Source organism: Lissotriton helveticus, chromosome 8, assembly GCF_964261635.1.
Source record: "Lissotriton helveticus chromosome 8, aLisHel1.1, whole genome shotgun sequence".
NCBI lineage: Eukaryota > Metazoa > Chordata > Amphibia > Caudata > Salamandridae > Lissotriton > Lissotriton helveticus.
Window position 1 is genome coordinate 201,579,826 of NC_136069.1, and position 26,509 is coordinate 201,606,334.

Sequence of the window (26,509 nt, forward strand, 5' to 3'; positions counted from 1 at the left end):
CGGTGGGCGCCATCTCTGCGTTGGTGAGAGGTTCAGAGTCGGCATCCAAACCAGACACTGGGTGCACCTCAAAGGCGACCAATAGGGCTGCAGATGTCATTTTCGTGTGAGGAGAGTTTATAAGGTATTAGATTGGCTGGTGAACGGCATCATCTTCTGTTGCTCATGGGAAGAGTCTAACTAGAGGGGGAGAGTGGGGGGAGACTGGCTGGAGATCTGATGTCCCCGACAGACTGAAGTGAAGGGCACAAGTGCACCGTGGACGGTTGTGGCATTGGAACCCTGGGACTCTCTGTGCCCTCATTTATTGTCCTTAAGGGCACTGGCAAGGTTACACTGGAGTCAGAGCATGCCTTCGATGCCTGTTCTCAGTGTTCTTTAAAAATATAAGTCGCCCAATTAAAAACATGATGGCCAACGTCATCACACCACCACCTGTGCATTGAGGTCCCCCTCCCCCAATGAGTGGGATATGGTTTGTCCAAGTTCATCCTTAGACTCTGATGTGGTTTTATTTTAGCTGGCTGGGTGAGGCCTCCAGGGCATGCCCTTCCTATGTATTCTGCCTCAGCTCTCGCTATGCCAACCATGTGCGTCAATGGCATGTTTGCCATTGCCTTTTAAGTGGCATTCCTATTAAGATGCAGAATGGCGACAATGTGGGCCAGCGGATAGTTTCTAAACTGCAGAAAGCCAAACGCAGTCCATTCCAAAGTTTGCAGACACGTTCGGAAGATTCTCCTGTTCAAGCAGTGATAACACACATTTAATGTGTTTGCACAGGCAGAGAAAGGGCCTCTGACGTTGGAAACTCCGCTACAGGCCCGGCACAAAGCAAACCGCGCAGAATAGACGGAGACAAGGCGCCAAATGTCAAAAATGCAACCAGCTAAAGTGGAATTTGATTGGGGTTTTGTCCTCTTGGTGATGTATGCCAGGGGGAGCAGGGGTTTAAAAGAGAGCGCTGGGTCTCCGTCCACCACAGGCAAGAAGGTCTGGACGCGCGAATACGACAAGCCTTGTAGCGAGGCGCTGACAGATACAACGTAGAACTTAAGGGACCACAGACTCAGGCTACCATGGAAGCCAGTGTTTTCATTAGTGTTGTGGTGATGGCGGTCCTCTCCGCGGCTCTCCAGGTCCTCGCGGCCCCCATTGTGCAGGACAAGTTGACACCCCAGGAAGGTAAGTCCCATCTTGGAGTCATCGATTGGTCCTTCTGTCCTTAAACATGTCCACAACCTCAGAAAAGGTCCACAGTACATCAATAATATCCTACCAGCGCGGTCAGTAGAGGTGTGGGTGGGTAAGAACAATTTCCTTAAGTTCAAATTTTCATCAAAAATTGAGTAAGATCCGAATGCTACATTTGTTTTTCTTTGGATGTTTGTGATGTTGACTTACATGAACCCTTTCAAAAGTTTTTGAGACATTTTTGTGGTCTAGTGCTTTTTCGTGTCTATTTTTGCTTGCAGTGATTTATAGCATTGACCGAACATGTTGAAAAAACATGATCAATGGAGTGCTTTTAGGACAAAAAAAAACTGGGTCGGGCTTTGGAAGCAGAAAGAGAAGAATAGCGCTGGCACACCAACATAAAAATACTTCAGCAGGATATCCAGAATGGAGCTGTTTTTGAAATGGGCATCTATGCCTAACCACACATACTAAATGATTGATTGTCAATTGATGGGACAATAAATTATGCTCCTTTATAGTCTGCATTTCAAGTTAACAAGACTATTCTTAATAAGTCAAGCGAAAAGATCAGAATACTGTATTATAAGCTCAGCGTTAGCTATGGCTAAAAATGGGGTGTTGGGTTGGTGGTTGGGTTCTACTTTGATACCCAGTGTTCATCGATCTTTTTGAATTTATGCATGTGGTAGACGTAGCTAAGCATGGTGGTGGGCTGGAATATGAGTCGTATAGCAACAGTCCTGTTACACTGCGAGTAAATTGATTTTCTTCTGCAGAAGACCGACGACGGACAACGCTGGACAACCCGGACACCGATGCCCAAGGCAGAGTCTTGAAATTTTTAACAGCACTTGACGAAGCGCAGAAGAGTGCCCATGCCAGAATCAGCGCCAAGGGCACGGCTCTCAGAGGTAAAAATTGAAACATTCCCTTCAAACTTATTTCAGCTAAATTGCCTTTAAGAGGAAGAATTTGGCCATGTCCTTTCCTCAAATGACATATCAACGTTCACACAAAGTATCATGACCTAGAGTTGAATGGAATATTAACTTCCAATAAAAATAGGCACAAATAATGGGCAAAAGTTGGGGTGGGCAACTTTGTGTGAGTTTTTTTTAACACACCACACATATAACAATCGTGGAGAGGACACATATTAGTGAATGTACCCTTGGGTGGAAGTCTACGTGAAGGTAATTGAACTCGAGGTCATGCTTCAAGTACCAAAGTCACTCAAGATGCCGCTTATAGCCTTTTTGCTGAGGATGTAAGAATTAAGACATGTGGCAAATATGATGCTGTGCTGAATTTGTTAGCTCCTGTACACAACACAGCTGGTTTTCGTGCACTGCCCAATTGTCCCTAGGGGCACTCAACGTTGTACGAAAACCAAAGCATTGGCAGTTTTAGAGCAGCATCATTTTGGCATCAAATGGCAATGACTGTGCAAAAATAAAAACGAATAGATTCACACGTGTGTGACGCGCAGTGCAATCCAGCAACGGGCCATGGCGCAAACTCTGTTGATGCACTGGTTTTGTACTCGAGGCATACCCTCTAGTATATTACTTTATGCAAATGTGCACCCAGGGGCATATTGCTTAATATGTTACGTATAAGTACTGTAAGTATTATAAATTAAAAAATCGTGCAGTCACGAACTCCAATCCTCTCACCTGTTTCCATTTGGCGTTAGTATCTTATGCAACTCTAAGTCACCTTCCTTTGCACACTATTAGGAGATGTGGTTTACTATAAGCGTTTGCATAGTCTCCTTCCTGCAACCCCCACCTTGCATACAATTCAGGAGTTTTGTGCAACATGACATAATGACATTTAGCACCCGGCATAACTTTGCATCCCACGAGCACCCGCACAAGACTTTAGTGCATGTGGCCAAGTCACCTGACTTTCATGTTTGTCCAAAATGCAAGTGTTGCCAGCAAGTATCAGAAGGTGCATGAAAATATACTGCTGTGTTATTAGCATCCCATAATCAACATAGCAATATGAAACAATAATTTCAGCACAATATTGTTTTGTTAATTTTGCCTAAAGAAATATATTTCTATCGTCCATAGGATTAAATGTCAGAAGAAGCAAACTTCAGTATATCTATCTCTGTTTTTATAAATCTCTAACTTTCTGATTCTCCCTCACATTCTCTGTAATTCTTTCTCTCCCTCTAGCTCATGGGGCTTCTATAATGAGAGCTACTTGTGATCTATGACTGCACCTTGAGCGTCTAAGAAGTGTAATGCAATTTACAGTCAGGGGCGTTGCTTCGGGGTTGGGAGGGGGAAGGGTCGGGTGTCACACCCCCTTACATATGTATTTTCTGATAAATAGTTGGGTGTAGGTGCTTTCAGTCGGGTATGATGAGGTGTCAGTCGGATTTCACCAGGAATTGTTAAATACACACAGACAAAAACGCACATACACTCTCTTGCTCGCTGAAAGTCCTCGGAAAATGTGCTTATTTTACAAAATATTTTGTTTTCTCCCACTTAGTACTCCTACCAATCTACATTCCTCTCCCTTTAGGCCCCTTTCATGCACCATGTTTTTCCAATCATGTATTTTAACATTATGTGCCAGTGCGATTGTTGGGAGTTCTGAAGCGTTCACTCCCAATATTACTTACCAAGCTACGCCCCTGGTTACAGTAGTTACCAAACCAGATAAGGTCAGCAGATTGTGGTTTTCATTCAGTGAAGACCCCACTCCAACTTCTACTGCCTCGCGCTCTATCTACTGTGCTTCTCAGTGTGTGAATGAATGTGCTGGGCCAAACTCAACACCAGGTGACGTGCGTCACATTGTGTGCATAAGCATGGTGCTTTGTCATTGCCTTCGCTCAAGTTATGCCACTCCTAGGAATTGAAGCTTAGCGGTGTTGATTCCAGCACTGTGCGGATGGAAGACTGGCCATAGGGGTAGCTTAGTCAGTAAGGTGGTGATTATGATGGCGGACGGACTTCAGTCTGTCCGCCATCATATTGGGAAATGGGACTGCCCGCCTACAAGGCTGGTAGCACCTGCCGCAATGTAAAAACTGCATATTTCACATTTCCCTGCACTACATGGCAGGCACCATGTGATACGTGCCACATGGTACAAGGAAATGCAGGGGGGTACCATAGGTGCACCCCAAACCATGTGATGCGTGCTACATGGTACAAGGAAATGCAGGGGGGCACCATAGGTGCACCCCAAACCAAAAAACAAAGTGCCATCCCCACCAGTCTGCCCATGGCGGGTGAACCGCTATGGAAAGGCTATCAGGGATGAGCCATTCTAACACTACGGCGGTGCCTACTAGGCACGGCTGTCATTTCAAGGATAGGGAGGTCCTCCACCACACCGGCAGGCTCAAGGAGCCCATCGGATGCCTGGCGGCCAGAGTTTCCGACCGCCATGGTTTCGCCCACCATAATAATATGGCGGAGGAAAATGGCCTCTTGATGGCGGTGAATCAGCCCCTAGGATTGGCGAGGGGTGAGCTTTTGATTTTCTGACAATCATGCTGACATATAATGTCAAAATACATTATACGACAGGCAAGGTGCATGAGAAGGGCTTAAGGGGCAGAGGAAGGGGAGAGGCATGGGGATTGGTAGAGGTACTAAGTGAGATAAACCCTATATTTTATAAAATAATCAACATTCTTTAGGGCTTTCAAAATGGAGATGAGAAAGTGTGTTTTTTTGTGAGTGTGTGAATGAAAAAAATCCCAGGTGAAATCTGACAGACACCTCACCATACACAACTGAAAGCAACTGTACCCAACTATTTACTACAGAGTACATTTACTAGGGGGTGCAAATCCCCAAACATCCTCCCTGAAGCTACACCCCGGCTCCTGCCCGTCTGAATTATGTGCCAAGCTTGGGGTTATGTCTAGGGGCTTGTTACTGGCAGTTGGCGAGCTACCAGTATCTCATGTGCGCCCAATAGTAGGTCCCTACTCTAGACCTGTCTCTGTGCTTTTGGTTCCCTCATTCTCTCTCTCTGGCTGGTTATCCCTCCTACTCTTCTCTTCCCCTTCTCTCTCATTCCACCTGTTTCTATCTGCCCCCCTCTTTTGCTCACTTTTTCTCTCCCTCTCTCTCTGTCTCTCTCTCTCTCTTTATGCGTTCATGATATTGTAACCCTTTCACAACTCATGTAAACTTATTCCAAACTCACGTTAATACAGCATAATTGAAGCAAACTATATTACATTGCGGCAAAACATTTGTCAATGTTTCAGTAGCCTGTTGTTGTAGTCCCTCAGGGAGGACAATGTGTGCAGGAATGCCTAATTGTCTATCCTTGCTAAATGCACCATCTCTTGGGGATGGAAAGGGGTGTGAGTAACTGCCGTATTTCTCTCTAGCGCAATTACCTAAAAATTGTCGTAATTAGGAGTAGTTGTGCGAGAAGCATAATCCAGTATTTAGCACTATTTTCTTGGTGATAATGCACCCTTGTTTCCAAAATGCGCATGCGAATGCATTTTGCTGTAAGAAAATAGCTCTAAATGCTGCAGGGCTTGAACAGCTGTAGCCACAGCTGCTCTCTCTCTCTTAGTTCGTTGTTCCTGTGCTAATGCTGCAGTATTTGTACCCCAAATTACTGTTAATTACTCAAGCTGCCATAGTCGCATAATTTCGGTCATTTCACATAACAAGAGTAATGCAGAAATACTAACATTGCTCTGATTGCTCCGGCGTATTTAAAAGTACTTCCAGGCCTAGTAATGGAACCATATTTAATGTGAATTACTGGTCGCAGCTTCTCCACCATACCCACCACGTGGAACCTCAGGTACATGAATACAGGGCAGGACAGGACAGTGGGGAGGGGGGGGCGGCCGAGCACTTAGCCAGGGCCGGTTTTGGTTCCCAGTCCGGCCCTTCATGAATACTGCTTGTTTCAACATGGTGGCATCTGCCTGCACGCTGGTGGTGTGATGATTCTCATGGGGAAACCTTACATGGCTTCATTTCAAATACTGCCTACGTTATAGTGCTAAATTTGAGCCGGAGTTTGCTTGAGGAGAGTACCTACACTTTTTCAAGGGACTTCGGCTTCTTTTTCCGGAGTTTCTGTCAGTGTGAAGACTAAATCAGCATGTGGCTTTGGCAATGTTGCCTGGGAAAGAAAGATTGTTTGTCATTTAGAACAGCCGACTCAGCCTGGCTGTGCAAATATTGCTGTCAGGACTGCAGGGTGTGTTTTCAGAAGAGGTTAGTGTCTGAACAATGCAATTATTTTTAGTTCTGGGGCTGACATAGAGAGAGCTTCTGTTGTCTCACCAGACATATAAGCATATATGCACTTTCGCGCAGGATACAGCTCCTGAACTTAAGGTTTGAGTCAGACTTGCCAGGATCAAGATACATCAGTATTACAGGGATCATTTAGATTACCCCACCAGTACCACCGGCTCAGCCTCCTTTGGATACCTCCAGCGGTGTTCCTCCTCAATATCAGCTCCAGAATATGGTGCTACCAACATTTTGTGACAATAATGTTGAGGACCAAAATATCAACAATGTAAGTGCCCATATGTACGTATGGATTTAATTTATTAACTCTACATATAAGTATCTGTATATATGGAGTCAATAAAGTAATCCTATTCTTATTATGGTAGTACGTTTCTGTAGATCACATTTCGACGTACAACCCCTTGACGGCCAACATCGTCTAGTACGACAGCACGCATGTGGCCTCAGCAGGGAGCCAACAAGAACAACTCACAGAGAAGGAGGGAATAGCAAACAATGGCACTTGAAACACAATAGCATTTTCCAAGGTCATCCATACACAAGTTATGTCACATAAGTAGCATATAGCAGATATATCCTGTGTCTAATTCGTAAAACCATTGGAAATGCTAGTAGGTCTGGCTTTACAATAATATTCTATGGCAATGTAAAGCATCACAAGTAAATAGCAAGGAAATGAATATATATTGGTGTGGAAGCAAAGGACTGTAGAATGATATTGGTGTAGGTTAAAAGTTCAGGTGAGAGTTGCACTGTTAAGCCAGACATAACAATTCTTGGAGGTTAATGAGTGCCTTCCTCCCATCTGTGCTCCTGCCTGAGAAAAATACAATAAATTATCAAATTATCTAAGAAACTTTAATAGCATTACAATGTCATGTGTCTGCCCCTGAAAGTTCAATCTTAGGCTACTGGATAAATAAACAAAATGATCACAGCTGTGTGGAATGCAATCACATTTTTGTGGAAGCACACAACTTCTGCCCAATCAAAACATGTACTCCTGGCTCCCAACATGTGGGCGGAGCCAAACCCCTTTCTAGTAATGCTCACATAATTATCTGGCGACAGCTGCGCTGTCAAGCCAGTCCATAAAAATGAGTAAAGGTAATGCACGAGGTTTCCTGTGGTGTAATTCTCAATTAGATTGTTATTTTTACTATCTAGTATTAAGATCTTTTTCTTCTATATCTATGATTGTTTCTTATGAGAAGAGCACACGAGGCCCATTGGATTGGGAACATGGAACAAGGTGGACTACGGGAAAGGTTAGGGGACCACTGATCTAGTGAGAAGCGGCCTTGTGTGCACTCACTCTTGCCGCCTGAAATCGTTATCAATATATACGCTATTCTATGAGACAGTGACCCTGAAGCTTCATTGCAACAATTACAACTTCACAAAGGTGTAGACTCACTTATTTTGGGAAATACAGAGGTTTCTAACATTACACCAGGAAACCTTGGAAACTTACGACAGACTTTCCGAACTTCTATTTGTCATGCACAAATATACACATATTTATTTGCACTTATCTATTTGCCTATATACTTGCTATATTTTTTATCCAGGGAGAAAATATTGTTTACCCATAAAGAAAGCCCTACCATCTTTAGGAATGTTCCCTTCCCACTCTCCTTTACTCTTGCCATTGAAAGGAGTACATTTTCCATAATTTTCCTCGACTGAAATAGCCAGAGAGGCCTTTGTGAATACCCACAAACGTTTACGTCCATAAACTCACAGTCCCCAGGGAATAAACCCAAATGAAATTCTTTGTGTGAGTATATCCTTTCATAGGTGCAAAGCCAACGTTTGTGAGCTCCAAAAATGGTTTTGCACTTGTGAAAAATGCAATTTGCACATGTAAGCCAAACATACATCTACAAATACAATTCTGAATCCCCAACAGGTGGTTCTGACATGAAGCTAATCCAGATGTGGGCTATCAGTGACCACATTGTGTTTTAAGACTGAACATCTATCGGAGCATTCAGAGCCTTTGCCTGTTCATCACTTTAACATTGTATCCGAGTCCAGATGTGTTGGTTTCTTAACAGCAGTATGTTTGGGTTCATGTTTAAAAAAAAACTTTTCCCACTTTTATACACCACGAACTTGGCCCTAGGGCAGTAGGGCACTTTATATGAGCACCAGATTACATAAAACACAGTCAGTTTAAATTTTTTCAGTATTTTTTTTTTTTTTTACGCATGAGGCCGTTAAGTGATTTGACAGAGGCAGAGGTTGTTGAGCTGACGCATGGACTCGAACCTGGTTCCCCAGCTCCAAAATGTTAGACCAATCTCTTCCGCAGGAGTCTAAAGCGTGAATGAAACATGGTCGTCAATTATAGGTGGTCGGTGGTAGCAGCTTCCCAGGCAGTGCCCAATCTTACCACTTGTACCACCATGGGTCATGGGGGCAGTGGAAGGAACAGAAATGAAACGGGGATCAGAGAGTTCTCTTTAATTTCTGTAGCTGACACATTTTTTGTGATTTGGTTCTACATGTTTCAACCCATACATCTGCCTACACAACTCTGCAGATCACAAACTATTTCTTTGTTATATGCAGTGTTGACAAGGTACATGCAAGGTGCAGAGAGTCGACAAAAATTACACACGAATCAAAAAGGATTTAGCCCAAAACTATTCTTGTTTTAATGTGTTTATTTATTTGTCTATAGCTATATTCAAATTTGTACCCAGCAAACCATCAGTTGTGTGAATTTACAAATGTTTAACTTTCATAATCTAGTATAGGTGCAAAACAGCAGTTGGGGTCTCACTACAACAGGGTTCAAAATCAAAACTAAAATCCTATAGGGTGAACTCATGCCATGCCTGCCCTCATACAGTATTAGGAACACACTGCCGCCCCTCTTCTCCATCCAAATATTCTTGAAGTAAGAGACCGTGAGCCTTTTGTTCTATTATGTTTAACATTTTTTTCTTCACAAGGTTTAAACAGCATCAGGCAGTTCCCCAACTGTGAGTTAAAACACAACATTTACCTAAAGAGTTCAGGCTTCAGAAGTTAATAACAGGACTCCTGATAGAATAAAACAAAGTCATGCTAAAAAGAACCACAACTATTGTCCCACAATAAGATGGCTGACTCAGGGCATGGGGAATTCTTGAGAATAGCTAAACATGCCCATAGGTGCGTCTTTGTAATTACAGCCTCTTCATTTACTACCCTTCTACATGAGCTATTATTATGGTACCATATTGTAAATTCAGTGAAGAGCAGACATTGTGATTGTGTAGATCCTGAAAATAATCTGTTGTAAATTTTTGAGTTTACGTGGGCTACATAGGAATTAAGATATAACGGCTAAGGCAATATCATTTCATTTACTTTGACTCTTGTGGCAGACCAGCAAGAAGGCCTAATGCCTGTCAAATAAAAGGAGCGGCGTCTTGTAACAAATGGTATTGATAATTTTCTGTTATTCTTTTGTATGATATTAATATTGATATAATGCAACTGAATGAGCGAAATGTCAATGATACTGCAAATCTTGAATGTAGTGGCGGCTCCTCCGCATTGGCGGAGGAGCATCGCCTCACTGCTTTGAGCAGTGTAAAGGAAAGGAAATATATAATGATAATAATTTTTAGTTATTATCATTTTATATTTGCTTCCTTTGCAGGCGGGTGGGTGGGCGGGGCTGCTCTGCTCACACAAAACAGGGCAGAAGAGGAGTGATTTGCCCACTTCTAAGTGTGCAATGACTGTTTGGTCGCCCCTCTCGGGCTGCCCAAACAAGTCATGCACACGTTCCCCATTCTCCATGCAGGCTGCATTACAACCTGCATGGAGAACAAGCCACGGCTCCCATTCCCTGTTTGAGCGTCCCACCAGCACCCTCAAAACGAATCACAATGCTGTATTGCAGTGTTGTGATTGGTCAGAGAAGCCTGGGTGCCTACTAATCGCAACACTGCATTGCAGGCAGTGCAAGGGTGCCTGCATTGAGGGGACATAAACAATCTGAAATGGCGTTTTGTAACTTCTATGTTTACTGCTTTGTGCAACACACACAGAAGTTGCAACTCGTCATTTTTTTAGTGATTGTTTATGTGCAGGAAGGCACACCTTCCTGCACATAAACAATCAAAGGCGTTTTTCAGTTTCTATATGTGCTACACAACGCCGCACACATGGAAACAGCAAAAACAAAACTCCTTGTTTTGCCAGGGTAAGACCAAGTTTTCCCTGGTCTTAATTTTAGCGCTGTCCCATATTTACGCCACCCTTATAAATATGTGGCAGCATCAAAATCAATGGGTGTTGCGGTGGAACGCCCACCACAACACCCATTGCTTGCCCATAGCCATTGCCAAGGGGGCCTTATTTAAAAGGCAGCGTTAAGCCACATCAAGTGACTTAACGCTGTCTTGTAAATAAGGCAAAGCGCATATCGCCACAGGAACGTCACTAAAAGTGATGTTCCTGTGGCTATTGGGGCTTGTAAATATGTCCTAAAGTGTCATAAACACCTGGTGTGTTTCTGATGTTACAATCTGAATTAAAATATTTGCTCAGACGACAGCGTGTACAGTCCACTCTTTCAAATAAAATCATTCTGTGTGAAACCTGTATTCATGATATCATTTCAACAAGACAGAATTTAGAAATGAATGTCTTTTTCTTCATTTTAGGCAACGGAAAATTATTTGGGAAGAAAGGAAAACTGGTAAGGAAACCACTATTGTATTGTAATTGTACGTATATAGTGCCTACTTCCCCCTACGTAGGCATTGAAGCACTTGAAATCGGATCATTAGGTTTCTAGTTGCCTGTTTACTACTGTGAAAGTTTCGGAACTCACCTTTGCCTGCAGTGTTTCTGTGTAACCCTTGTGAATATTCTGTGGTTATGTGGTGCAGAGAAAAAATTATATATTTGTAATATTACACATGAAAGTCTTTTGCATCGAGAGAAGCCACGTGCGGATGACTGTGCCAGAGGTGGCCTAACTTGTACCGGAGCAGCCAGTGCAATTATGACCAGCGACTCTTGCAAACGCAGAACGTCCATCCTGGTCCAGGTGTCCAAGCTTTGGAACCTGCTCCTGGCATCCGTGCCCACCTCGAATCCTGTTCCAAAACAGACAACTCGTCCATACACCAGAGAGAGGATGAGGACACATATCTGCAAACTGACTCTGTCTCATACCTGCCTGTCTCACTTCATACGTAAACACAAATATGGGATTGCCACCGCTGGGATGGGGCACCACTTTGAGCCTTACTTGATATCCAATGTTGCCCACGCAACACGAAACACCCACCCTCCTCCCATCAGACCCATAAATCATAGTGTCCCAACCATGCTGAGGGCGGGACATACCTGCAAGCCCACATCTGTAAATCTTACTCTTCTGTACTTTACTACACACTTAATCACACCCAACACTTAGGCCACACTCCAAACCCACCTTCTACTAAGCAAGCATGGCCACCCGGGGCCTTTGGAAGGGTTCCAAGGCCTATAGATATGCTACAATGCAATCCAACAGTGCAGCAGCAAATACATTAAGGAAGCATCATCAGGCCATAACCCCTCCCAGATGTGCGAGTGACCCCTCCTCCGCCCACAGCCTAACTCATGCACCATTACCTATCCCATCCGGGTAATCAGAGTCGGAGTCTTAGCTGGTGCATAACGGCCGCAGTTTATTTGAAAGCATGAAACATAAACATTACATTTCTTTTTGGTCATTCATACGCTCCTTGATTTCAACACTGCATCACACCTATACAAATGATCGCATTCTGATGCATTGGTCCATAAACTCCTTACTGCACTTCCAGCACAGCCCCCTGAGTGACGTCCCCCCTTTGGTGTCTAGTGCTTGCCGCCTCTAGGCTTCCCGTGCTACTGATATCTGAGTGGATGGCCGCCAGGCCCGACCCGGGCTGCAAGTGCCGTGCCGTGCCTGCCTGCTGCTGAGGCCAAGCTGGCCATTCGCCTGCTCCCCCAGTGCCCCTGCCGAAAGGCATCCCAAGGACACTGTTTTGCGTGGATGGTCATCCTAGGCTACTGTGCTTTCTTGTCAGTCTACTTTGTGCTGTTTTTGCCACACCACCTGTGGTTCCCCAACCTCTGGCAGCCTCATTATGAAAACCCAGACTGTTCCAGCACCTTACTAGGTTAAGCAGGAGCGTATCCATCCCCACCCCTTCAGATGAACGCTGACAGACTCGTAGTACCCAAGATTGATGAGGCATTGTCTCACGAAACCCCACCCCTTCCACCTACAGACTTTTGCCATTGAGATATTCAGCTTTCTTCTTGACCTTTCTAACGCTGCATGGTTCTGTGCGCCCCACTATCCGTGCCGTGCTATGACCTCAGACCGTATGACGTCCGCTGGGCGGACCCGCCTTGCAACTGCCATTAACTCTGGTGTAATGGCCCCTAATAAGTTTTTCCCCCTCCAGAGTTGCCAGATCGTTCCCCCCAAGGAGCACCAGTACTGCATTCGGATTTTCTCCACACTCTAGTGTTTCTTGGATAGTGGGTAGCAGTTGCACCAATCTCAGGCCTTACTGCCCCAGCCATGTCATAGCCGTGTTTCGCAGACAATGCCCCTTTAGTCCATGCACACCTCAGCCCACCTTTGCCCCCTTGCAACGTACAAATGTCCCAGGATCAACACTCTGCGCCCATCTCCGTGGGGCCCTGCTATGGGTGAAACAAAGTCTTAACTCTTTGTGGGTCACATGTAGCCTTTCAAGGCCCTTGATGCCCATCCCCTATCTGCTTGATGTGCTCTTTCCATGTGTGCTGCATGGTGTATCACACATAGAAACAGCAAATCGCCTGTAAAGATTGTTTATGTGCAGGAAGGTGTTCCAATTTTCAGCAGTATTGAGAATGGCATTTCAGCCAAGTAGATCTGGTTGCATTCTTCTCTCGTAGGGGCCCACCCCTTTGCCGGAGCAGACTGCTGCGGGAAGGGGCATATTTTCAAGGTGGCGTCAAGCCACTGTGTAAATATCGGGCTGAGCAACACCATCGGAGAATCAGAAAAGTTACGCTCTGGTGGCATTAGAGGCTTGCAAATATACCACAAAGTATCTTGGCACAATGTATATTTTGTACTAGAAAATTGATCAGCTCTGTTGCTTGCGCTGTTTTATGTTGCAGCACACTAGTGCCTATGTAAACACATAGTACATCTGGACCCAAGTGATTAAAAGTTCTTGAGAGGTTCCTAAAGTGTTACCAAGGGTGTGCCTATAGACTCAAGGCTAGCCCAAACCAGACTCTGCAGTCACAAGCTGCTGCACTGGCAGCAGGGGTAGAGGAGCCTGGGCAACCAGGAGGCAAATGTCTGTGGCTTGGTAATCACTGATTATTGCTTTATAGAAATCTGCCGACAAACAAGTATTATCGTTTTTTGTTGGTCACTGCAGAAAGTGCATTGGCAGTATTTTTCCTACCACTGCAAGTGGTACACACTTCAGTTTCACATAATTTGGTTTGTAGAGGTTGTCTCAATTAGATCTTGCTGTACTTCCTTGTCCTTAATTAGCCCACTGTAGGAAAGAGATCCTATTTGCATGGCTACCCCATACATTTTGCCTGATCACTGATGCTAACCTGACTGAGTGTGCTCTGGGTCCCTGCTAATCAGGTTCCCTGGGCCTGCATTCTTTCCCAAAAGTGTACCTTTTTTCCACAAGTGGCACACATCTGGCCACATGTAAGTTCCTTATAAAAGGTATCCCTGGTACCAAAAGGCCTTGTGACCAAAGCAGAACTCTGAGGGCTGCAGGATGTATTATGCCACCGTCAGAGAACCCTCATCTTAACACAAACATACTGCCAAAGCGTGCAGACCAAAGTGAAGAGTCGACATGGCACACATCCCTGTGTTCCATGGACACCAACACTGCTTGTGGCATGGGTAGGTCACCCCTCTAGCAGGCCTTACAGCACAATACCCCAGGTGAGGGCATAGCTGCATGAGCAATATGCCCCTACAGTGTCTGTACCATTCACAGACATTCACAGACATTGTACGTACAGTGAAGCCATTTTGAGTACATGGGCTGGGAGTTTGTCAACATGAACTCCACAGCTCCATAATGACTTTACTGAAGACTGAGAGGTTCGGTTTCAAACCTCTCAGCATAATAAACCCACACTGATGCCAGTGATGGATTTATTATTAAAAAAGTACTCAGAGAGCATTTTAGAGATGCCCCTTGAAAAACGACCGACCTCTAGTGCATTGGCTCTCCCCTTGTGATGTGCTGATTTGGGCAGCTCCAACTAGTGGAGATGCCTGTTCCCCTATCCAGAGCCCACTGTCCACCTTAGCCTGGCCCTCCCCTAGGGGCACCAGGAGCTGAGGTGAACCTCTCTCTTAGAAATTCTCCACCTTGAATTGGAGAATTAGGCCTAGTAGGAACAGGGATGTGCCCCTCTCCCGAAAGGGAGGGGGCACCCATATGGTGTAGTCACTCTAGGGGACAGAAGCCATTGGTTACTGCTCAGCGTGCTCATACAACTGGAAACCTGCGGCAGTCTCAGCTTTCCACGAATAATACTGAATAGGTTTTTATAAAATCCTCGCTCATGTGCGAAAATACACAAATGTATATATTGAGGAAGAAAACAATGAGCACGGTCAAGAGACACATGGATGTTGCAGGCAATTTCTGCCCTGTACCCCCCGCTTCCCACCCATAGAGATTTACCCCCAGGGGTAGCGTACTTCCATGTACATAAACCATCTTTTGAGTGCGGAACTGCCTTCTGTCAATTGTAACATCGGTTTTCACTTGTGAACCAGGATACATGTAAATGAGATGTACACATGCCTGATTTGAGAAAATGGAGAGTGCGCACAACTGGTTTGGTCGGCCCTAGAACGCCGACCAAACAGTCAGGGCCCACAGCTTTGGGCTAGCCACTCCCCCCCTGCCCTCGAGCAGGTCCACCCACCCGCCCGCCCCCAACCAAACCCTTCTGCTTTCTCGCAGTCTGAGAAGCAGAAACATAAAATGGTAGTATTAATACAATTTTATGTTTCTGCTCCTCACACTGCGAGAAAGCTGTGGGGCGACGCCCCTCCACCCACATGGAGGAGCTGCCCCTGCCTTTAAAATGAAATCAGTCTTGAAATATTGTCTGAGCTGTATCATGGTTTCATGTGTCTTTTACTTGGCGCTGTTTCAGATCTGCTCGGTCCCAGGCTAGAAAATAGTGCTTCATCTACTTAAAGCCAGCTTCAATAAGCAATACAATATGTGCCTTAATTGTCCCTGGGCTGCTGTCCTTCGCTATAGCTACTGACTGTACGAGATCAGGGCACCTGACGACCAGTGCTCAGAAAGGCAGGTGGTTGTAACATCCTTGGGGCCATCAGGAACAGTGCCGGTCCGCCTGCCAGCGCCAACGCCAGGCCACCCCCCCACGACCTGTTTTGCCGAGGCTGCTACATTATAGGGACAGAGACATCCTGTTGCAAAAAGCTCAAATAGATGACTCCTTTGTAGTGAATAATATTAGGTCTCAATGTTCCCTGATTACAGCCTGGATGTCCAATGGAAAAGCAACTCATTTCTGGAGGTAAAGAGAGCACTGAGGGAAGAAGGCCTCCAGTACTCCATCATGTTCCCTGCCCGTCTCTGCATAGTCCTGGACGGTAAGACTCATTTTTGCGACAACCCCAAGGAAGCCTGGGACTGGATAGAGGCATACTGAACTGAAACTCCCCAGTCAGCGCAGAGGCTATATCAAGCACCAGAAAGCCGTAAACCCAGGCAGCGACCTAAATGAACACCCAAGAGCACCCCATCGAAGAAACCAAGCCCCTCACAGACTGAGTGCCAGAGAGCAGAGGCGCTGCCGGCAGTGGCTGAGATCGTCCGTGAGGCTGGCTCTCCTTCAGAGGCAGGATCGCGCTCCATCAAGGGGACTGAAAAATTAGACTCAGACTCCTCTGACGAAGCTAGCCTGGATCTACCGGTGGTGGCCCGAAGACTGCAGACAAAATCATATAGCCAGTGTCCCCACCATGACTGGCAGCAAACCTGGACCCTCTGAGGGGGCCAACATCACCTTGAATCAGTAAATGACTTACCTTGGCTGGATAAATATTGAGGCGGTGCACGAGGTACTGTTCCGCACAACGTCCTTCCCCATAGCATCACTCTATGCACCACGGTGTGCTAACCTTTCCAACCACGACCCCCCCCCCCCCCGACTGCCAGAGATACATTTCGAGTTTGGGCAGATGTCCGTTGCCAATATGCTCTGGGACTGGGGAGTAGTTGCTGGGCTTTTTTGTGTTTGATTTGCTTTGTTCCTCACGCAGGGGGGGACACCTCATTTTCTTTTTTTAATGACCTAGGTGTGGTGGGAGACATGGGAGCATCCGCCTCCCTCCCTTCAGATCCGAAGCCACCAAGATCATCTGCGGCGTACCCCAAGTATCCTCCCTCAGCCCGACACTGTTCAACATATACATGGCCCCACTCGCCCACATCGCCAGACTGCACAACGTCAACATCATCTCCTACGCCGACGACACACAACTGATCCTCTCACTCACCAAGGACCCTGTCACCGCCAAAACCAACCTCCACAAAGGTATGAAAGCCATCGCCGATTGGATGAACAGCCTGAAGCTGAACTCAGACAAAATGGAGGTCATCATCCTCGGCTCCTTACCTTCAGCCTGGGATGACTCCTGGTGGCCGACCGCCCTGGGAGCTGCTCCAACACCCACCCACCACGCATGCAACCTGGGATTCATCCTCGACTCCACACTCTCCATGACCAAGCAAGTCAATGCCATCCCATCCTCCTGCTTTAACACCCTCCGCATGCTCCGAAAGATCTACAAGTGGATCCCCACTGACACTAGAAGAACAGTCACCCAGGCCCTCGTCAGCAGCAGACTGGACTACGGAAACACCCTCTACGTGGGAGCCCCGTCCAAACTACTGAAACGACTGCAACGCATACCGAACGCCTCTGCCCGCCTGATCCTCGACATCCCTCGCCGCAGCCACATCACGCCCCACTTCAGAGACCTGCACTGGCTCCCCGTCAACAAGAGGATCACCTTCAAGCTCCTCACCCATTCACACAAAGCCCTCCACAACATCGGTCCAGCATACCTCAACAAACGGCTCCCCTTCTACACCCCTAACAGCCAGCTCCGCTCCGCCGTCCTCGGCCTCGCCACTGTCCCCCGCATCAGGAGAACGACTACCAGTGGCAGATCATTCTCCCACCTCGCCACCAAGTCCTGGAACACCCTCCCCATCCTCCTACGGCAGACTGAAGACCTTCTAACCTTCAGGAGGCTGCTCAAGACCTGGCTGTTCGAGCAGTAGCAGCACCCCCGCTTCCCCCCCAGTGCCTTGAGACCCTCACGGGTGAGTAGCGCGCTTTACAAATGTCGTGATTGATTGATTGATTGATTGATTGGGAGGGGGGAGATTAAAACTACTTAAGATGCTGATACATCACCAGGAAATGAAGTTTCTCATATGGAATATATGGGGGATGGGGTCGATGACTAAGCGCCACAGCAAACACAACTATCTGAAGTGACGAGGTATACAGATAGCACTCTTAAAAGAGACACACCTCATCCAGGGGGAAGTAGAAAAACTGCGTAGGAGATGAAGAGGGCAGATATTCACCACCACATTCTCGGCATACACAGGGGGGGCGTTGATATAGATTCGACCAAGGGTCCCTTTTGAAGCAATGCGCACCTAAAAAGGCAAAGAGGGCAGATATGTCCTCCAGTTGTCCAAGAGATCACACTACGCTGCTATTATGCCCCGACCAAGACAAAATGGGTTATATGACCTCCCTTTCTGCTTGTATAGCTGACATAAAAGTGGGGCATGTGATTTTAGGGGAGGACCTTAACTGTGTGGCAGATGTAATGCAGGACCACTCCCACCCTCCCCTCTCAGGGTCCAGGCCCATAGGCCAGCACCATGGCTGCGGGGATGGATGGCTCACTGGTAACTACAGGACATTTGGGGGCTGCAACACACAGGGGACAAGGAATACTCTTTCTACTCCCACATACACCAACTACATACAAGATGGGATGCATTCTGGTGCTCCCCAGGCATCAGCGGCTCCATTGGACACACAGAATATCTAGGTTGTACATTCTTAGACCACAGCCCTTTGTTGCTGTTGTATCTGCCCCATGGGCAAAGACCCCCAATCTCCACATGGAGGATGTACCATTTGCGAACTCCCTGCAATCCTTAGTAGATACGTAGTTTGTCGATAACGCACGCTCAGCGTCCTCAGCACTGTTGGAGTGGGAGGCATCCAAGGTGGTAGTGAGGGTAAACTGTATCGGACAAACGACTGGAATACAGAGGGAATTGCACCGGGAGCTCCTGGACATAGAAGAAGGGCTGCGCACGCTAGACAACATGCAGGGAATGGGGGTACAGGCACTTACACAACTACTTGCCACATGAAAACAATATGATGAGGTCCTCGAACAACTTTGATCATACGACTACAGGGCATATATAGATACAGTGCAGGGTGAAGAGGGGCAGGCCGGTTGCCTACTGGCGTGGCTAATCAAGTCAGACACCCAAAGTTCCCCAATTACTCGCATTAATACCGAAACAGACACAATTGAATTTGACCCGGGTAGGATTAATAGCCTCTTTCAGAGTTATTACAAACAGCTTTATACCGCCTCCCAGGTGGAGCTTTGTGCTTTCCTGTTCCCGCTGTGCGTCCACATTGTAGATGACCATATTGCAGAAGAGCTGGTTGGCCCCGTCACTATATAAGAGGTCCGAGGGGCCATTGCTTTGATGGCTGGTGGCAAAACACCGGGCCCAGACGGCCTCCCGGCGGAGTTCTATACGAAGTATGTAGCCGGACTGGCCCCCCACCTGGTGACTATGTACTCTGAGGAACTATGGCTAGGGCACTTACCGTACTGTACACAATGCATTAGTGATCCCCCTCCCAAAAACTTCCGGCCCGGACGTTGGGGTGAAAGATTTCAGACCTCTGTCCATGCTCAACACCGACTTTAAGATATTAAGTAAAATTCTAGCGTTTAAACTGCTCTAGCATGTGAAACGGCTGATCCATCCTGAATGGGTTCATCCCCTCCCGTAATACCTCATATAATCTGCGCAGACTGTATTCAATACTTTATCATTCGGGCGCCAGGTCTCTCCCACAGGCTGCTTTTCTATCAGTTGACCTGGAAAAGGCGTTTGATACTGTGACCTGGGACTACCTACTTGAGGTCATGCAGAGACTGGGACTGGGATTGGGGGTGGGATGGGTGAAGTGGGTAAGACTGTTATACACCCACCCCACAGCGCGGGTTATGACGGGCAAGACTATTTTCCCTCAGTATGTGAGAACACGAGGCACCTGCAAGGGATGTCCCCTATCTCCGCTCTTTTTCGCGTTAGCGATAGTGCCATTGGCCACGCTCTTTCACCAGGGTGGGGAGGGCCTGGGTCTGACGTTGAGCGGTAGGACCCAAGTCATCTGTGGATTGTCTGCTGATCCACCTAGGTGATGCAGTGAGGGGGAGGGAACTGCTTTCGGGCCATTGGATGCTTTTGGGGCACTGTCAGGCTTACGGGTCAACTGGTGCAAAACGTACCTGTTTCTAGTGGCCAGCTCCTTTCCCAGACCCCTGGAGCTTCCTGCTGATCTCAATCGAACCCCCATACATTTAAATATTTAGGTATCCAGATTTTCCACTCTCTGGATGATTTGAAGGAGGGCAACTTAGATAGCGCTCTCCGATCGCTCCTACAGCTTCCTATAATGGCCAGAGTCTCCCTGACCAAGATGGTAATGCTACCCTGACTCTTATCTTTTTTTGGTAATCTGCCAGTGCTAATGTCCGCGGGTTGGTTTCGCCCACTAGATGCCCTGGTGCGAGATCTTATCTGGGGAAATGAGAGACAAAGAGTGTCATTACAAATCTTATGATGCCCCATGAGGGAAAGGGTACTGGGGGGGCCGGACTTTGAATTCTGCCAACTGGCTGCACAGCTACAGTAGGTGCCTCAATGGTTGGAGGGAGTGAACATGAGGGGACTTACTTGAAACACTGCATGACAAGACTGCCAGTGGTCCCAAGATACTCCCCGGCACTACCATTGGTGGGGTTGCCCTATGGAGAACCACAGTTGATCCTTGGGGCGGAGCTAATGGTTCCCTGGATGGAGGCCAGGATTGAGACGGTGGGGGACGGCTACCAGGACAAAATATGACTCCATTTTGCGGGGCTGATTGACGGGTACAGACTTTTGCCAGGTCTGTTTATTATATACGAGGTGCTGGTACGGATGTTTGGCCGACTGTGGGGTACGAACAGGGAAGACCCGGAAACACATGCAGTGCTTCACTCCCTGGTCCCATTGGGTACAGCTGGCCACCTAATCAAATGGTTTTACACATCCCTACTTGAGACGTCCTTGGCCCTGCTGCTGAAACTAAGGGGTAAATGGGAGAGACTCTTAGATTGAGTACTCACTGACGCAGAATGGGGTAGAGTGTTGGAGTGCTCTAAGAAAGTTTCTCGCAATATCCGAATAAAATACATCCAATTTAATTATATCCATATGTCCTGCATGACTCCTCACCGTCTTTTTGCTGCCTTTGTGGGAGAACCGAGAGGCTGCCTGAGATGCAGTCAGTTGGACGCAGAATTCCTCAACATCACTTGGGGCTGTGAGAAGTTACAAGGCTTTTGGCAAGAAGCGCTGGCTAAGATTAATGCTATGCTAGGACATACCCTTAATTTAACAATAGAGGTCTTCCTGCTTGGACTATTCCCCAGACCACCTAAGCGTAAGGCGAGGAATACGATCGCAGACCTGGCCTTGGCTTTGGCCAGAAGACAAATTGCTGTGACGTGAAAGTTGAATACAGAGCCATAGATTAACACTTGGATACAAGAGGTGTCTTTTATAGGCCAGATCCGAGGGTAGAGAGCTATATAAGGAAGAGTTTAAGGGTCTATGCCAACATCCAATTGCTGACCTCTGGAAAGACATTCTATTTGCTTGGGAGCACCTGAGCTACCCTGGATGACGACCGTGGGTCCTCCCAGGACTGAGGCATTGAGAACAAGGGAGATAGGACCGGGCAGATCACGGTAGAAGTATGGGGTGACTAGGATTGCCCCCTTGCCTTTTCCCCCTCACACCTCAAGTGCTATGATATGGAATGTATCAATACATCTGACACGGTTACAGGTCGGGTCTGCCTCGACCTGAAAACATTACACAATTCTCACACCCTTAGACCGTCTTTCATATACATCCTGGGTCCCTTAACCTGCGCTATTTGAGTTTATCTAGTTTATGCCTATTTAGTGGTATACCTGTTATGCTTTTGCAAACAGGAGCATTAGATGGCAATACAGAGATTCCCATCTTATCATAATGACCCCAGAGAGAAAGAGACACACCACTTATTGCGGCCACTTGTCATAAGGGGCATGCAAGGTGATGTAACCAGTGGACCTTTTGAGTGAGGTGGGTGGGATTCACTAGCCAAGAAAGGGACCCCTTTCACCCTCACATAGCTAGATTCCTACAAAACTCACTTGAATAGTGTCGCCATATGCTGTATTCTAAGTGTCAAAGGAAAACGTAATAAGAAATGTAATGCGTTCATTATGCAATGCTATATACAATAACAAAATGCCAAAGATATTTAAAAAAATTAAATAAAATGCATGTGCTTCTTCCCTTAACATGTGTGTAATTGGTGTATACCTGATTGACATATTTATTTACTTGTAAGTCCCTTGTTAAGTGGTATACCATATAACCAGGGCCTTTAAGTTAAATAATACTAGTGGGCTGCAGCACTGATTGTGCCACCCATAGAAGTAGCCTTTCAAACCTGTCTCAGGCCTGCGACTGCAGTGCCTGTGTGTGCAGATCACTGCCACTTCGACTTGGCATATAAAACTACTTACCAAGCCTTAAACTCGATGTTTATTAGATATTAGTCACATCCTAAGGTAGTCCCTACATAGCCCTGAGGGCAGGGTGATATGTAAGTAAAAGGTAGGGCATGAACTGTTGTGGCTTGCATGTCCTGATAGTGACGAACGGCCTATTTAGTTTTTCACTGCTGTGAGGCCTACCCATTGCATAGATCAGCATTGGGAATTTCCTTATAGCTTTTTGCGTGGTCATTCCTGATCAGAGAGGAGTAGCTATTTGATGTTTCATATGTTTGGAATGGTATTGATAAATCCTACTTACTGGTGAGGTTGGATTTAACTTTACTCTTTCAGAAATACCACTTTTAGAAAGTGGACATTTCTCTGCGCTTACTGCTCTGTGTGCCTGACAGCCTGTCTACAATGCACGACTGGGCTGGGTGACAGCTACATTTGTGCATTCCCTCTAGACAGCCACCACACAGGACACTAAACTGCATCTACATACTGCTGGGGCATCCTGGACAGGAGGAAGGTGAGGAGGTAACACTTCACTCGAATAGATAGTATCCTGTCTCCACACAAAGGGCAGGTTATCCCCCCCCCCCCCCCACACTCCATAGCTAGCCTAGCAGACAGGACTGGGATGAAAAGGGACCTGTGCATTTCAGAGAGTTCTTTTGAAGTCAGCCCTACATCATATGCACTTTTGGGTATAACTATTGGGTCTCTGACCCCATCTAATCAGACACTTTTGGACTTGTAACCAGACATCGCTGGCCCTACACCTGCACATTGCTAGAAGGACTGCTGTGTTACCAGGAGGGACTACCACTTTGCTAACTTCTCTGCTGGGCTACTGCTTGTTGAGCTGCTGGAGGGACTACCACTTTGCAACCTACCTTGCTGTACTAGCCTGTTGCCTGCTACCTCTGCCTTGCAACTAACTTCCAATGTTCTCCAAAGGCATGTTGGCTTGCCCCCTGTTTATCGGAGTCTCAGGGTCATTAAAGACTTCAGCGTCGCTGGGAAGCCTGTGGGCGAGCTCTGAGAAGCAGCAGAGTGTGCTGGGTCGCTCGTTTACTGTATTCATCGACTAGCGCCCTGCTTGGGTGCAGAAGAGGCAGCTGTTATGTTGCCCCGAACCAGCATTCCAGACAGTCCAACTCATTTTGCAACTTCCAGCAGCGGTGCATGCCAATTTCAACCCCTGCCACAGCCCTTTCCAGCACAGCTTCATCGTGGCGCATTGCCCTGGTGGCAAAGGGCATGGCTAGAGGCACAAGGATCGCCAACCCTATATGCACCCGGTGTTTCCTACTCCACCCGCCACCACTGTGATTCCGGAGGACAACCACCGTGACTGCCTCAACCAAGTGAGGACAGTCCTGCATGGACCACCTGTCTTTCACGACTTCGGACAGAAAGGCACTAGCTTTATTTGACTCTCCTGGTCCCGAATGACCCGTTCAAAACCATATCCCGAGTGCCGAGTTGAGCACTGTTTTTTCTGCTACGGAGAGGAAATAATACCAATCATTCGCCACTTGCTCGTAAGTGCTGCTAGCACAGTACTGACCTGACTGATTGGAAATCATGCATTTAATGTGATATTTTGAACAAGTATAACTAGATAAATACTTATCAGGTTTTTATTGTTTTAGTCCTGATTTACTGATAGTACAAAATCTACTTATCAGAAATCTGTGTGGAGTTTTTTGTGGTGTATTAATTGTGTTACTGTGTGTGTTGCACAAATACATTTCACATTGCCTCTTTAGATAAGCCTGCCTGCTCTGCGCTAAGTTACCAGAGGGTGCGCACAGGTTATCTCATTTGTTTATATAGATTACCCTGTCGAGAGTGGTGGGTTCTGCATAGCTTGGATGTATACCGTAGCCAACCAGAAACCCCATTTCACATGATTTCCAAAAAGCTTTTCTTACAGTGACACACCTACAACGTTGATTGCAAAATCAAAGAGAAACCTTTGCATTTAAAGTGAATTGCAATATATGTAGGTATTATCATAGGTTGAACCTGTTGTTAACAGGTTCACCTAACCATCATTGTTGTCTGCCATGTTTCCACAGTCCAGCAGTGTCAACATTGCTTACAATCGTTTGGCACTGAAAGGATCTGTGTTGAAATTGTTGCTTTTCTGTACTTTTTACAAGGAGGATCTATCTGAGGACCAACCTGTTCCCCCCTCTCATCATGATGTAGTGGAAGAGCTAAGTGAGGGGCTCTCAGACATAAATCCTTTGAATGGGAAACACTTTCGGAAGGCGTCCCAACAATCACAGAGGAAATCAAAGAAGAGAGGTAGGAAATGTAGTTAGAATGAGAATAAATTAATATATGTTATGGGTTTGATACAAAATGCTCTGTGATATGACTCGGGTAGTGGATGTCCAAACCAACTGATGATTAATCATGACGCAAACCTCGGTCGTTTGACCTCATGGAACATTATTTCCCTGAGGTCTTCGCTGTTTTTAACCTTAACAAAGGACCCCTAAATTAAAAGTGTGTTTAAGGGGCTTTTTTACTTCATTTTATCTATTCCTTCACCCACCTTATTGGCCAATCTACCCTGCACACACACAGAGTCTGAAATTTTGGACTCTATTGTTGATTTTGAAAAGACCTCTGGCAAAGAGGCGCCTTTAGGGGCCCGTCGGGCATTGCAGGCCAGCCTGTAGAGGAGCACCGTCTAATGATGAAGCATGCCACCAATTGGTGGGTGAAGGCTCGTGCGCCATAATGCAATTGTTATGGTTGACCTCTATATGTTCTACCTATCACAATGGATAGTCTGAACCATTACTTTGGAACTGTACACATTGTTTATTAAGATTTGTGGGTTCTACCAATATATCCAGTGGTTCCACTCATGCGTATATTAGTTTCCAATCCCCTTTGCTAAACCTTTTAAGGTGGAAAACACATCCAACTTGCTAGATTTTTGGCCTACATACATAGAATTTAGTCTGAACCATTACTTTGGAACTGTACACATTGTTTATTAACATTTGTGGTTTTAACCAATATTTCCATTGGTTCCACTCATGCGTACATTAGTTTCCCATCCACTTTGCTAAACCTGTTAAGGTGGAAAACACATCCAACTTGCTAGATTTTCGGTCTACATACATAGAATTTGCAACCATAAAACAGCTGCAAAACCATTTTCCAATGTTTGTGGTTGTAAGTTACATTTACAACAGCACCCTGTGTTATGACTATCTGCTCTGTATGTAAAGTGTCTGTGTAATATTGCATATTGATATCAAAGTAAGGATAACAGTTTCAGATGTACATCTTGCTTTTCGGCATTTTTATTTTAGAAGAATTGACATAGCTAATGCAATGCCTCTTGTGCAAAATTGTCCATGACGGGACTTCAGAAGTGAACATGTTTCAATCATTTCTTCTCTTTTCAGCCTGCTTCTGGAAATACTGCATACAGCAGAATAAGTGAGATTAATCTTCAATGAACGGACCGTTTTGGTGACTAAAACCTTTGAGCCTGACAATGAAATCTTCAGAATGTGAAGACTTTGCAAATCATTTAATCAGTGATTAATAAAATAGTTATTTGACCATGCAGTATTCTGCCTTGAGTATGAACTGTTTTCCCAAGGAAAGTGTAAATAGATAAATTATTTATTTACTATAATAAAATAAAAAGTAATTTTTGTATGAACAGGCTTGTATAAAAAACATTTATTGAGCTATCAACTACTGCTAATTATTAACCCTCTTGCACTTCCAAAATAAGAAAAATATGAACACTCTGTGTTGTCAAATTAACATATTACAAGAATCAAAATAGTTTGAAGCGCCTTTAGAGACCATTTTCCTAGATGGCATTCATCATTAATATTTTTAGACTAAAAAGAAGCAGATTAAAAAGATTTCGTGCTGGTGGTGATGGTGTGGTGAACATGTCTTTCAGAGTCCTAGAATTCTCCTCCTCTCAGTACAATTACAAACTCCCCCAAGACTTTTTTGCACCTCACAGTTGTTTCCAGAGATGCCTCTAGAAACCTTTTGATTCTAG

General features: G+C 45.9%; 1 long non-coding RNA gene across 1 annotated transcript; it reads left to right on the top strand.

Annotated features, from left to right (window-relative positions):
• Positions 1-1,980: 1,980 nt before the first annotated feature.
• On the top strand, positions 1,981-26,058 carry LOC144771545 (uncharacterized). Its single transcript, XR_013599337.1, has 4 exons — positions 1,981-2,111; positions 11,147-11,181; positions 24,621-24,768; positions 25,890-26,058. It is a non-coding gene; the product is annotated as an uncharacterized LOC144771545 (long non-coding RNA).
• The last annotated feature ends 451 nt before the right edge of the window (positions 26,059-26,509 follow it).